Here is an 11,890-nt window from a genome sequence, read left to right on the forward strand (position 1 = left end):
ACACACAGACAGACACACAGACAGACACACAGACAGACACACAGACAGACACACACACACAGCCCAACCATATCAAGCTCATTTCTTGACGTTTGCACACATCTCTTCCTCTGTTCCCTAGAACTATGATAGGCTGTAATCAATCAATAAATAGATAGTATGAACATCTGTAATTATGGGTGACTTTATGCTGCATGTAGATTGGGCAAACCAAATTGGTAACAATACCATAGAGAAGTTATTCCTGGAGTGTATTTGGGATGGCTTTCTGGATCAATAGTTTGAGGAAACACCTGGAGTAAAGGTATTCTAGACTGGATATTATGTATTCTGCCATTTCTGCCACATCAAGCATGATGCCACCAGCAGACACGTCTTCTCCCCTTTTCTCCCTGCCAGCATTCTATAGGAAGCGTTCCCCTCATGAAATTCTTGTCTATTCCTCTACACTCTAAAGCTTCACACCTCTCCCACTGTTTGTTACCGTGCAATTTCAGGAGCTGTAACATTTGTGTATTTACTTCTTTCCTCCTCACCGATTACGGTCCCAAGGACTCAAAGCAAGCAGAACAGTGATTTACTTGTACTTGTTTCAGTCTAGTCCACCATATTTGTTGCTGATAATGTGGTCTCCTCTACAATGGGGAGACAACATGCAGACAGGGTGACCACTTTGTGGAACACTTCCGCTCAATTGTAAGCATGACCATGATTTCCTTGCTATTTTAATACTCCATCTTGTTCCTATGCTCATACTTCTGCCCTATGTCTGCCAGTGAAGCCTGATGCAAGGTGGAGGAACAACACTTCATTTTTCGCTTATGCACTTTACAGCCTTCTGAATTCAAGTAAGCTCAACAACTTCACATGCTGAACTCCATCTTGGTTCTTCTCATAACAGTGTGCCTTGGTTTTGTTTACATCAGAACTGACTTGTATTCTGCTGTTAACATCTTCTCTGGATCTACAAAGTTCTCTACAACCACTTGCTTTGCCTTTTGGCTGCGACACTTTTTCTTGACCGTCGTCTCTGTTCCACTTGCTCCTTCCAACCTTTTTCTACACTATAAAATCTTTCACTTTCCCCCCTCTTTAGTTATGAAGAAGAGTCATGTTGTACTCAAAATGTTAACTCTATTTCTCTTTCTACAGATACTGCCAGATCTTCTGAGTTTCTCAAGACATTTCTGATCTTATTTTGAATTTGAAGCGTCAGCAGTATTTTACTTTTGATTCTCGTAGTGATCCCTTAGGAGCACTAATGTATACTTGTGTCCCTGCCTGCAAAACAACCTTTTACCTCTCGTTTCTCCATATTGTTCTGAACCAATGTAACTTTGTCAAATATTGTTTGAAATTTCATAATTTTCAAAATGCCTAACACTTTATTTTGCCAAATTGCTATCTCTACACCACGATTGTTGGATTGACCGGCCTGTATTGCAAGATTTAACTGTTTTTTTCCCTTTTCCAAACAGTGAGATTAAAATCTGATTAATCCAATGAACAAGACTTGGTGTGCCCATGCACTATCAAGTCGTAAACATTTTAACCATGATGAAGACTGATACATTACAAGAAACCATATAAGTTGATCCTTGACATGCTTAGATAGCTACAAATGAAGACATTTTCGTAAATATTTTCCAAAGCCTTATCTGGCCGATTCTACTTTAAATGCCAAATTATTCCAAAATATATAAAACTGATTTCAATCTTGCAAACTACAGCCATATTTTGCCTGTAGGTGTGGGTCAATTCGATGCAAGTCCTTGGCCCAACTATTGGAGGTAAGGTTAGGAGAAAAGACAGTCAGAGACATTAAAAACTGAACTATAAATTCTTGTGTTTGTCATATTTTACTACAATCCACTGCATGCTGATTACATATAGGAAAGTCAATATTTTGCAGCTATGCATTGGCTGAAAATCATGATACTACATGGCGTAAAAGAAAATATCTAGTATGAAGTCAAAAGAACTTTTCACTGTCAGTTTTAAAGCACTGGCATAAAGCTCTAATTCATTTATTAATAGTATTGGGATTAAAGCTGTGCTTGCTCAAAGAACCTATTATGTACTGTAAATGTAATGTGTTTTGGCTACACTGTGAACATTAATATATCATAAGGATCATGTTATAAAATTTTAATAATGTAATTCTTAGGCAACAGAATTTGAACTTTACATGTGCTTTAAAATTGAATTTTTTTTTGAAAAGTGATAAGGCAATGAAGACTTATTCTCATTCTTATTGCATAAGGTTGAGTTAAGGATGGTGATTACAGCTGGATTGTCTGCAGAATTTCCTACCCCCTCAGTCGTCTGGTTTAATTATCTCGTTAACCATTGGATTTTAACTTTCTTTATTGCTTCATAATGTCTCCGATCCCCAATTGGCGCAGCTCGAAGAAATTGCAAGTGTTACCCTGATGTCGAAATGACATAAAAACATCCCTTTGTTGAAATCAGGAGCATGTTGAGATGTAACATACATTTCAACCTTCAATGCTGTTTGGCTTTGAAGACTGAAAAATTTGTGCTGTCATTTTACGCAATTTATTTTTGTTTGCAGTGTGTTTCTGAAACTCATGATGTAAAATTGTGTTTTGCAGTCAGCAAGTCATTCTATAATTATAGACAATTTGTGGGGTCTCTGTTGTTAACCCTAATCTGCACTGGCCCCCTGCACCAAGCCCCCATTCTATCATTCTGCTTTAAAACTGACTGTGAGTTATGCCCACCTGCACCAAATTTTCATTCTTTATCTGGACACTGAGCTTGAGAGTGTAGTTTCATAGTATTTTTAAAATATTTCTCTATTTACTCAGAAAGAGGCATTAACTTTGTGAAATACAATTCAAGGGAATATAATAAATGAGAATTTCCAGCAAGGGCATCATTTTCAGTCTCGTCCCAATTTTTAAGAATTTTACACATTTGACATTTTTTTACAATTGAACGATTTGGAAAGAATAATTTTTCAGATAAAATAAAAGTGAGTATTCTGAGGAGGGTCATACTGGACTCAAAACATTTAGTTTTGTAAAACAAGAGAACTCAGTTTCTCTCTCTACAGATGCAGCTACAGCTGCTGCGTTCCACCAGCTTTTTCGGTTTTTGTACATTTTAAAACTAAACAGCGAAAAAGTTATAAATATACTGTGTTCGTACAAGTTACGAAAATTACACTAAAGCAAAGCCAGTTGAGATCCAATTTCGCCATTGTCTTTTTTGTTAAATGATGAACAGCCCAGACTTGCATCTTTTTGAGGCAGTGAACTGAGTCCATGTAATGCAACCAGTGAACAGGCCTAGATGAAGATCTAATTTGGCCCAACACACTTCAAGATTGCTACCTCCTATATTCCACCTCCACCCCCCCAATTCAAGTTTAACTGTGACAAATGGAAGCTCAGGTTATTTAGACCGAGGAAAACTACTGTGCATGAGTGATACCTGATGACTGACTTTGTAAACTAAGCTATCTAACTCTATTTAATTTTGCAGCATTCTGTTTTTCAAATTACCAGTTGTGTGGGACAGTGCAGTTCCATCAATACTTAAAAAGACTGACTCCATCTAGGACAAAGTCTATGCAATTGGTACCCCATCTAACACCGTCAATATTCACTCCTTCCATCACCGATGCACAAGGTGACCATTTACAAGATGCACCTCAACAATTCACCAAGACTTCTAAGACAGCATCCTCCAAATCCATCACCTCTCTCACTTAGAAGGACAAGGGCAGCAGATACATGGAAACAAAATTACCTGCAAGTTCCCCTCCAAACTACACACTATCCTGGCTCAGAATGGAATCATTCATTCTTCTTATCTATCTTCATTGTCAAAGTCTAAAACTCTGCAATCCTCCCCAGGTCTCTACATGTCTATTCCTCTTCTCTTTTAAAACACATTTTAACACCTATTTCTTTGAACTCCCTTTTAATTACTCCTCCTAATCTCAAAGCATAGAAGAAAGAGAAACAGGAGTCAACCATGTGGCATCTTGGGCCTGCGCTGCCAATAAATAACAGCATGTATTAACCTCCTTTCTCCTCTTTTGGTTCTATCTCAATTTTTCTCTGATTTATGCTTTGACCAAGCACTTTTGGACAGTTTCCCAAGTTCAAAGTGCTGCATAATTGCAGATTGAATGAGATAACATTCTCTTTCGCTCATAAGTTGCATTGTTTCACTGTAGTTAAAACATACAGAACACTTGGGAAAAAATCTATTTATGGATTTTTAATGAATGTTGAAAGATTTGAGTTTTCTGTTTTTTGCCCGGCATGAAAATAAATGAAGTTTCTTTTTGATTGCAATCCTTCTGCTTTGACGTGTATCTGATATCTGAGTTGGTCCTTAAAAGAATTCTGTCAAAAACCAGCAGAGATCATATAAACTTGTAAAAATTAAGATTCTGACAGTGTGGAAGCAGGCCACTCAGCCCGTTGAGTCCACACTGACCCTCCAAAGATCATCCCACCCAGACCCACCATCCTATCCTATAATCCTGCATTTCCCACAGCTAACCCACCGAGCATGCTCAGTTCTTACCTCCAACATTACTTACATAGCTGTTCCTGAAACATGTTTCTCTCTCCACAAATGTAGTCAGACTTGCTGTGTATTTTTGTCAGTTTCTACTTTAATTTATTCTGTTTCATCCAGGCCTCTCTGTATTCTTTAAGTTTAAGTCAGATTCCCCGGTCATCCATCTCAACTCTATTGAGTACAGACCGAGAGTCCTCAACCGCTCCTCATATGACAAGTCTTTCATCCCTGGGATCATTCTTGTAAACCTTGTCTGGATTCCCTCCAAGGCCAGCACATCCTTCCTTAGATAGGGTCCAAAACTGCTGATAATATTCCAAATGCAGTCTGACCAGAGCCTTATACAGCCTCAGGAGTACATCCCTGCTCTTGTATCTTTGCCCTCTTAAAATGAATGCTAACACTGCATTTGCCTTACTAATTGCCAACTGAACCTGCATGTTAGCTTTAAGAGAATCTTGAACTAGGACTCCCAATCCCTTTGTACTTCAGATTTCCAAAGCCTTTCCCCATTTAGAAAATAATCTACACCTCTATTCTTCTATGCATAACCTTGCATTTTCCCACATGGTAAGCCTTTGCCATTTATTTGCCCACTCTCCTTTTGCAGACATCCCACTTCTTCAACATTACCTATCTTTGTCCTCTGCAATGCCATCAGTTCCTTCGTCCAGATGTGTAATGTGAATAGTTGTGGTCTCAACATGGACTCCTGTGGAACTCCACTAGTTACTGGCTGCCATCCTGAAAAGGACTCATTTATCCCTACTCTCTGTCTTCCACCAGTCAGCCAATCCTCTATCCATGCCAGTACCTTGTTCCTAACACCATGGGCTTATTTAGTGGCCTTCTAGAAATCCAAATAGATCACATCCATTGGCTCTCCTTTGTCTAACTTGCTGATTACCTTCTTAATGAATTCTAACAGATTTGTCAGGCATGACCTGCCCTTGGCAAAGACCTGCTGACTCAGCTCTATTTTACTCTGCACTTCCTAGTACTCCACAATCTCATTCTTAGTAATGGGATAGCAGCCTGCGACTGCTCACGTGAAATTAAATTTGTCAAGAGGGCAGGCCTGAAATACAGGCGCAGAACTGAAATAAACAGGGCATCAAAATTGGCCAAAAAGCAAAGTATGTTGGGAATGCCTGAGCCAACACAGACACGAGACAGTTCTGCCTGGGGGCAAGTCCTTGCAAGATCCAAGCTCAGACAACTGAAACCAGAGAGGCATCGGAACATATCAGGAAGTTTGAAAGGGCGATTCAACCCTTCCTGACAAACAACACTAGAATAGAATGGAGTAGAATATTCTTTATTGTCACATGTATGCCAGGATCGAAGTACATTGAAGCGATTTTACAATGGCTGCCTTCTAATGGTGCCATCTTAGGTACAAGTACCTAGGTACAAATGTTGGATAGAAAGAGGAATAAAAGGAAAAGCAGTAGCATTGTTTATAGTGTTGAAAAAATAAATCGGAAATAAGATAGTTATAACATAGTTAAAGGATTGATATTACAGTCCGGTAAAGAATTTCAAATAGCAGCAGCTCAGCATGTGGTCTGACTGCCCACTCCATGAACTGTCCCATTCTCTGCTCCCAGCTTCCAGTCTGCTCCGCACCAGCACTCAGCTGCACCAAGGTAAGTTGTGCTGTTTCGGGACTCGGGATTCCCCCCACGCTGCTCCAGGACTGCTAAAAAGTCAGACAATAAAGAAAAGAAAGAAAACGAACAGGTGGAGCAGAGGAGCTCTGGGTGGAGCGTCCTACTCTGCCACCATCTTGCCGGAAGACATGCCTCAGTAAGACAAAAGACCAGGTGTATATAACCAGACTTCCAGGCCCCAACAGCAGACACATCAAAGGGGTCTCTGTTGAGCAAGCCATTGAGAGCCATTAGCAGCATTTCAAGGTGATAAAGCCAATTAATTCAATACCTCTGATTGGACATGTCCTTTGGAAAGTTGCAGAAGGTAATCAGAAGGGTATAAGAGCCTAGCCCGGCAGGACGCAGGGTATCCCCACACCCCAGCCTACCTAAAGGCATGTCAGGATACAGCAGTGACTGGCGCAGCTTGGCTTCCATACAGAGAGAGAGAGAGTCAGCCTATGAAGAGGGGAATGGACTGAACAATTTGACAGACCAGCAAAGTTACAAGTATCTGGGAAGTATTTCAAGTTTCTAAAGAATCAGATAGTTAGCAATAGAATTATTAAAAGCGTAAAATTTAACTCTTCACCTTTGTTGTCTTCAAATAAAGTTGCGATCTGGTTCACTGCCTCGTGCTGTGTAGTCCTGTCCTGAGACATGCTGTGGTGCCTGGGTAAATTAATATTGTGTACACTGGTTGAGGAGTCTGCGGGGTCTTAGAGACACCCTGTTCCAGACAACAATGGACTCTAAAATCGTACCAATGACTGAGGTGGGGCCTATCAGTCTATAACTTCCTGTCTTCTGCTTCATTCTCTTCTTAAACAGGGGTGTTACAACAAACATTTTCCAGTCCTTTGGGACTTTCCCTGGGATCAGTGATTCCTGAAAGATCACCACTAATACCGCCACGATCTCCTTAGCTCTCTCCTTCAGAACTTTGGAGTGTAGTCCATCTGGCCTGTGTGTTTATCCACCTTCAAACCTTTCAGCTTCCCAGCACCTTCTCCTTAGTGATGGCTACTGTGCTCAGCTCTGCCCCCTGACTCTCTTGAAGTTCTGGAATACTTCTGGTGTCTTCCACTGTGAAAACTGATGCAAAGTACCTATTCAGTTCCTCATCATTTCTTTGTCATCCAATGCTACTTTGCTAGCATCATTTTTCAGTGGTCCAATGTCCACTCATGCCTCTGCCTTACCTTTGAGCTATCCAAAATAACTCTTGTAATCTTCTTACTAGCTAACTATTAATGGCTAGCTTACTCTCAGATTTCATCTTTTCCCCCTTCCCCTGGCAGGTTACATTTTTAGTTATGCCCTGCTGGTTTTTAAAGGCTTCTCAATGTGGATGTGATCTATATGGACTTCAGGAAAGTGTTCGACAAGATTCCGCATGGTAGACTGGTTAGCAAGGTTAGGTCACATGGAATACAGGGAAAACTATCCATTTAGATACAGAACTGGCTTGAAGTTAGAAGACATAGGGTGGAGGGTTGCTTTTCAGACTGGAGGCCTGTGACCAGCGGTGTGCCTAAGGATCTGGGTCCACTGCTTTTCGTCAGTTATATAAATGATTTGGATATGAACGTAAGAGGTGTGGTTAGTAAGTTTGCAGATGACACCAAAATTAGAGGTGTGGGAAGAGAAGAAGGTTACCTCAGAGTTCAACAGGACCTTGATCAGATGGGCCAATGGGCCGAGGATTGACAGGTGGAGTTTAATTTAGATAAATGTGAGGTACTGCATTTTGGAAAGGCAAATCAGGGCAGGACTCCTACACTTAATGGTAAGGTCCTGGGAAGTGATGCTGAACAAAGAGACGTTGAGTGCAGGCTCATAGTTCCTTGAAAGTGGAGTCTCAGGTAGACAGGATAGTGGAGAAGGCTTTTGGTATACTTGCCTTTATTGGTCAGGGCATTGAGGATAGGAGTTGGGAGGTCATGTTGCAGTTGTACAGGACGTTGGTTAGACCATTTTTGGAATACTCTGTGCAATTCCAGTCTGCCTGCTATAGGAAGGATGTTGTGAAACTTGAAAGGGTTCAGAAAAGATTTACAAGGATGTTGTCATGTTTGGATGGTTTGAGACATAAGGAGGGGCTGAATAGGCTGGGGCTATTTTCCCTGGAGCGTCAGAGGCTGAGGGATGATCTTATAGAAGTTTATAAAATCATAAGGGGCATGGATAGGGGGAATGGCCAAGGTCTTTTCTCTGGGATGGGGAGAGTCCAAAACTAGACGGCACAGGTTTAAGGTGAAAGCAAAAAGACTTAAGAGGGACTAAAGGGCAACTTTTTCATGCATAATGTCGTGCGTATGTAGAATGAACTGCCAGAGGAAGTGGTGGAGGCTGGTTCTATTGCAACATTTAAAAGCCACTTGGATGGGTATATGAATAGGAAGGGTTGAGAGGGATATGGCAAAATGCTGGCAAAGGGACGAGATTGATTCGGATATTTGGTTGGCATGGACTAGTTGGACTGAAGGATCTGTTTCCATGCTGTATGACTGTATGACTCTATGACTCTGGCTTCCCACTAATCCTCATGACATTGTATGCTTTTTCTTTTGCTTTTATGCTTTCATGCTGTCCCTGACCTTGCCTGATAACCATAGTTGTCTCATCTTGCCCTTAGTGTGTTTCTTCTTCCTTTGGATGAATTTCTGCTGTGCCTCCCATGTTATCCCCAGAAACCTCTGCCATTACAGCTCCACCATCTTCCCCGTGAGGCACTCCTTTCAATCTACCCTGGCCAGCTCATCCCTCATGTCTTTGTATTTACCTTCACTCAATTGTACATCTGATTCCAACCTTTCCTTCTCAAACTGCAGGGTGAATTCCATCATGTTATGCTTATTGCCCCCTAGGGATTCCTTCAAGTTGATCAAGTCTACCTCATTACAATCACCAAACCCAGTTCCCTAGTGGGCTGTACCACAAGCTGCTCCAAAATACCATCTTGTAGACATTCGACAAATTCCCTTTTTTGAGAATTGCGAACAATCTTATTTTTCCAGTCCACCTGCATATTGAAAATCCCTTGTGATTATTGTAATGGCACCTTTCTTACATGCTTTTTCAATCTCCTGATTTATTTCCTTCTGCGCATCCTGACAACTGCTAGGAGGCCTGTACGTAACTCCCATCAAGGTTTATTTTTATCTTTTGTGGTTCCTCAACTCTATCCACACACATTCTACGCTTTCCAACTCTGTATCACTTCTTGCTATCAATTTAATTTCATTTCTTATAACAAGGCAACCTTACCTCCTCTGCTCGTCTACCTGCCCTTTCGATAAGAAATGTGTCCATGGTTATTTAGTTCCTAGCCCTGATCCCCTTGCAGCCGTGTCTCTGTGATACCCACAACATTGTACCTGCCAATTTCAATCTGTGCTACAAGCTCATTTACCTTGTTTCATATACTACGTGCATTTATATACATCTGCAGTCCTGTGTTGACTGTCCCCCTTCTCACAGTTGTCCTCTTATCTACTGTACCTGAAATTTCTGATCTTTCCCATACTTTGTCCTATTAGTTGTTCTGGAAACTTTAAACTCTGGTGAGTGTCCCCCCACCACCTCCCCTTTTAAGTTTTTCTGTAGTCTTTCGTGCAACTGAATCCACTTCTCCCATTATTTATTTTAAAGCCCTATCCACAGCTCTAGTTATGCGAGTCACCAGGATTCTGGTCTCAGCATGATTCAGGTGGAGCCTGTCCCATCGGATCAGCTCCCTTCTTCCCCAGCACTGGTGCCAATGTCCCATGAATTCAAAATCATTTCTCCCACACCAATCTTTGAGACATGCTTTTACCTCTTCAATCTTGTTGACCAGGTGCCAATTAGCTGGTGGTTCAGGTAGTAAGCTAAAGATTATTGCTTTTTTGGTTCTGCTTTTTTAACTGTCCCTCGGCAAAACCTCTTTCCTCTTTCTATCTATATTCTTAGTACCGATGTGGATCACATTAACTGGACATTTCCCTTCCCACTCCAAGTTCTTCTGCAGCTCAGATGAGATAGCCTGAACCTGGGCACCAGGCGGGCAACGCAGCCGTCAGAATTCTCAATCCTGGCTATACAGGATATTCTTCTGACTATACTATCCCATTATAACTGTGTTTCTCTTTTTTCTTCCCCCTCTTGAATGGGTCCCTAGAACACAGTGTTATGGTTGCCCATCAAAAGTTGCCCATCCCCCCTATAGCCCTTATTTTTACCCAAACAGAGAGCAAGACTCTCAAACCTGTTAGTCAGACTCAGGTGCTGAGGCTCTTGAGACCTGTTACCCCTAAGTTTGTTGTATGCGCTGTGGAACCAACCAACCAGCTCATAGTTGGAATAGCTTGCTGCCATGAATGCTCCTTTTACTAGGTCTGTTTTGTTAATAAGGCAAAATTAATGGCCCTTTACTTGGATACACATAGTATTTGGAACAAAATAAATTAATTAATGGCACAAATATAGATTTATGGGTTTGATCTTACAGTCATTGCAGGCAAATGGTTACAAGAAGATCAAAGCAGGGAAGTATTCAGGCATATTGACTTTTTGAAAAAACAAGTGGGAAGGAGATAACAAAGTGTAGAGCTGGATGAACACAGCAGGCCAAGCAGCATCAGAGGAGCAGGAAGGCTGACGTTTCAGGCCTAGACCCTAGGGTCTAGGATAGCTTTGTTAGTACATGGTAGAATAAGTGGTATCAAGAAATAATCTTGGAATTGAAAATGTAGAGACTATGTGAAAGGAGCAATAAATAGCAGGGGGAAGAAGTCGCTGGTGAGAATAATCTATAGGCCCACCGAATAGTAGCTGTACTGCAGGACAGAGAATAAATCAGGAGATAATGAAGGCCCATTCGGCTTTGGTGTGTCCAGTCTAATTACAATGGATGAAACTGAAAGTTTTTAATCACCTTTTGTTTCTAATCTTTCTCCTTTACTACTTTTGTCCTTCTGTCTGTTCTCTGAAATTAGTACTTCTTCCATTCCTCTTTGTTCTAAGCTGGTCTATGGCAACTCATCTTCTCTAATTTCCCTATTTCTTGGAGTTCAAGTTTTTTTTTAAATTCCTTTTTCTAAATTCTCAGTTTTTCTTTTACCTGTCTTTTCATTGCAAGTTTCATAACTCCATGCACCTTTCCGTTACTTTGATTCTCTCCCCTCTTTCAAGTCTTCATTTCTAAACATAGCTAATTCCAATTGCGCCACCCTAATTTTCAAGAGTCATTTCTTCCAGTTCTAAATGTTAGAGAATCACTTGAAGCATCTCACCCTTGCATGGTCCTGATTTAACTTCTGTCTGTTAACTTTCCACATTCAGCTTTAGTCCAAGAATTGAAATGATCCATATTACATCTTCCACTTCCAGAAAACTCTTAGCAACATTCAAAACCACTTTTGAATTCCATGCAACTGACACCACCACAAAGCAGCCATTTTATGTCCAGAATAACCACACACTTGTAATTTTTTGAAAAGAAAGACACAAATCCTTTCTAAGTCCAGAAAATGAAAATTCCAAAAATTCCTAGCTTATGTTATTACTGGCCATGTCAGATCCCAGACTGAAATATGTCTTGATATACTTTGTTTTCTTTGGGTGGACTTTCACTTAAACACGAGCAAACAATGGTGCAAATTTGCTCCTAACAATAAAATTGAAGTCTA

The sequence above is a fragment of the Rhincodon typus genome, chromosome 3, assembly GCF_021869965.1.
Source record: "Rhincodon typus isolate 14 chromosome 3, sRhiTyp1.1, whole genome shotgun sequence".
NCBI lineage: Eukaryota > Metazoa > Chordata > Chondrichthyes > Orectolobiformes > Rhincodontidae > Rhincodon > Rhincodon typus.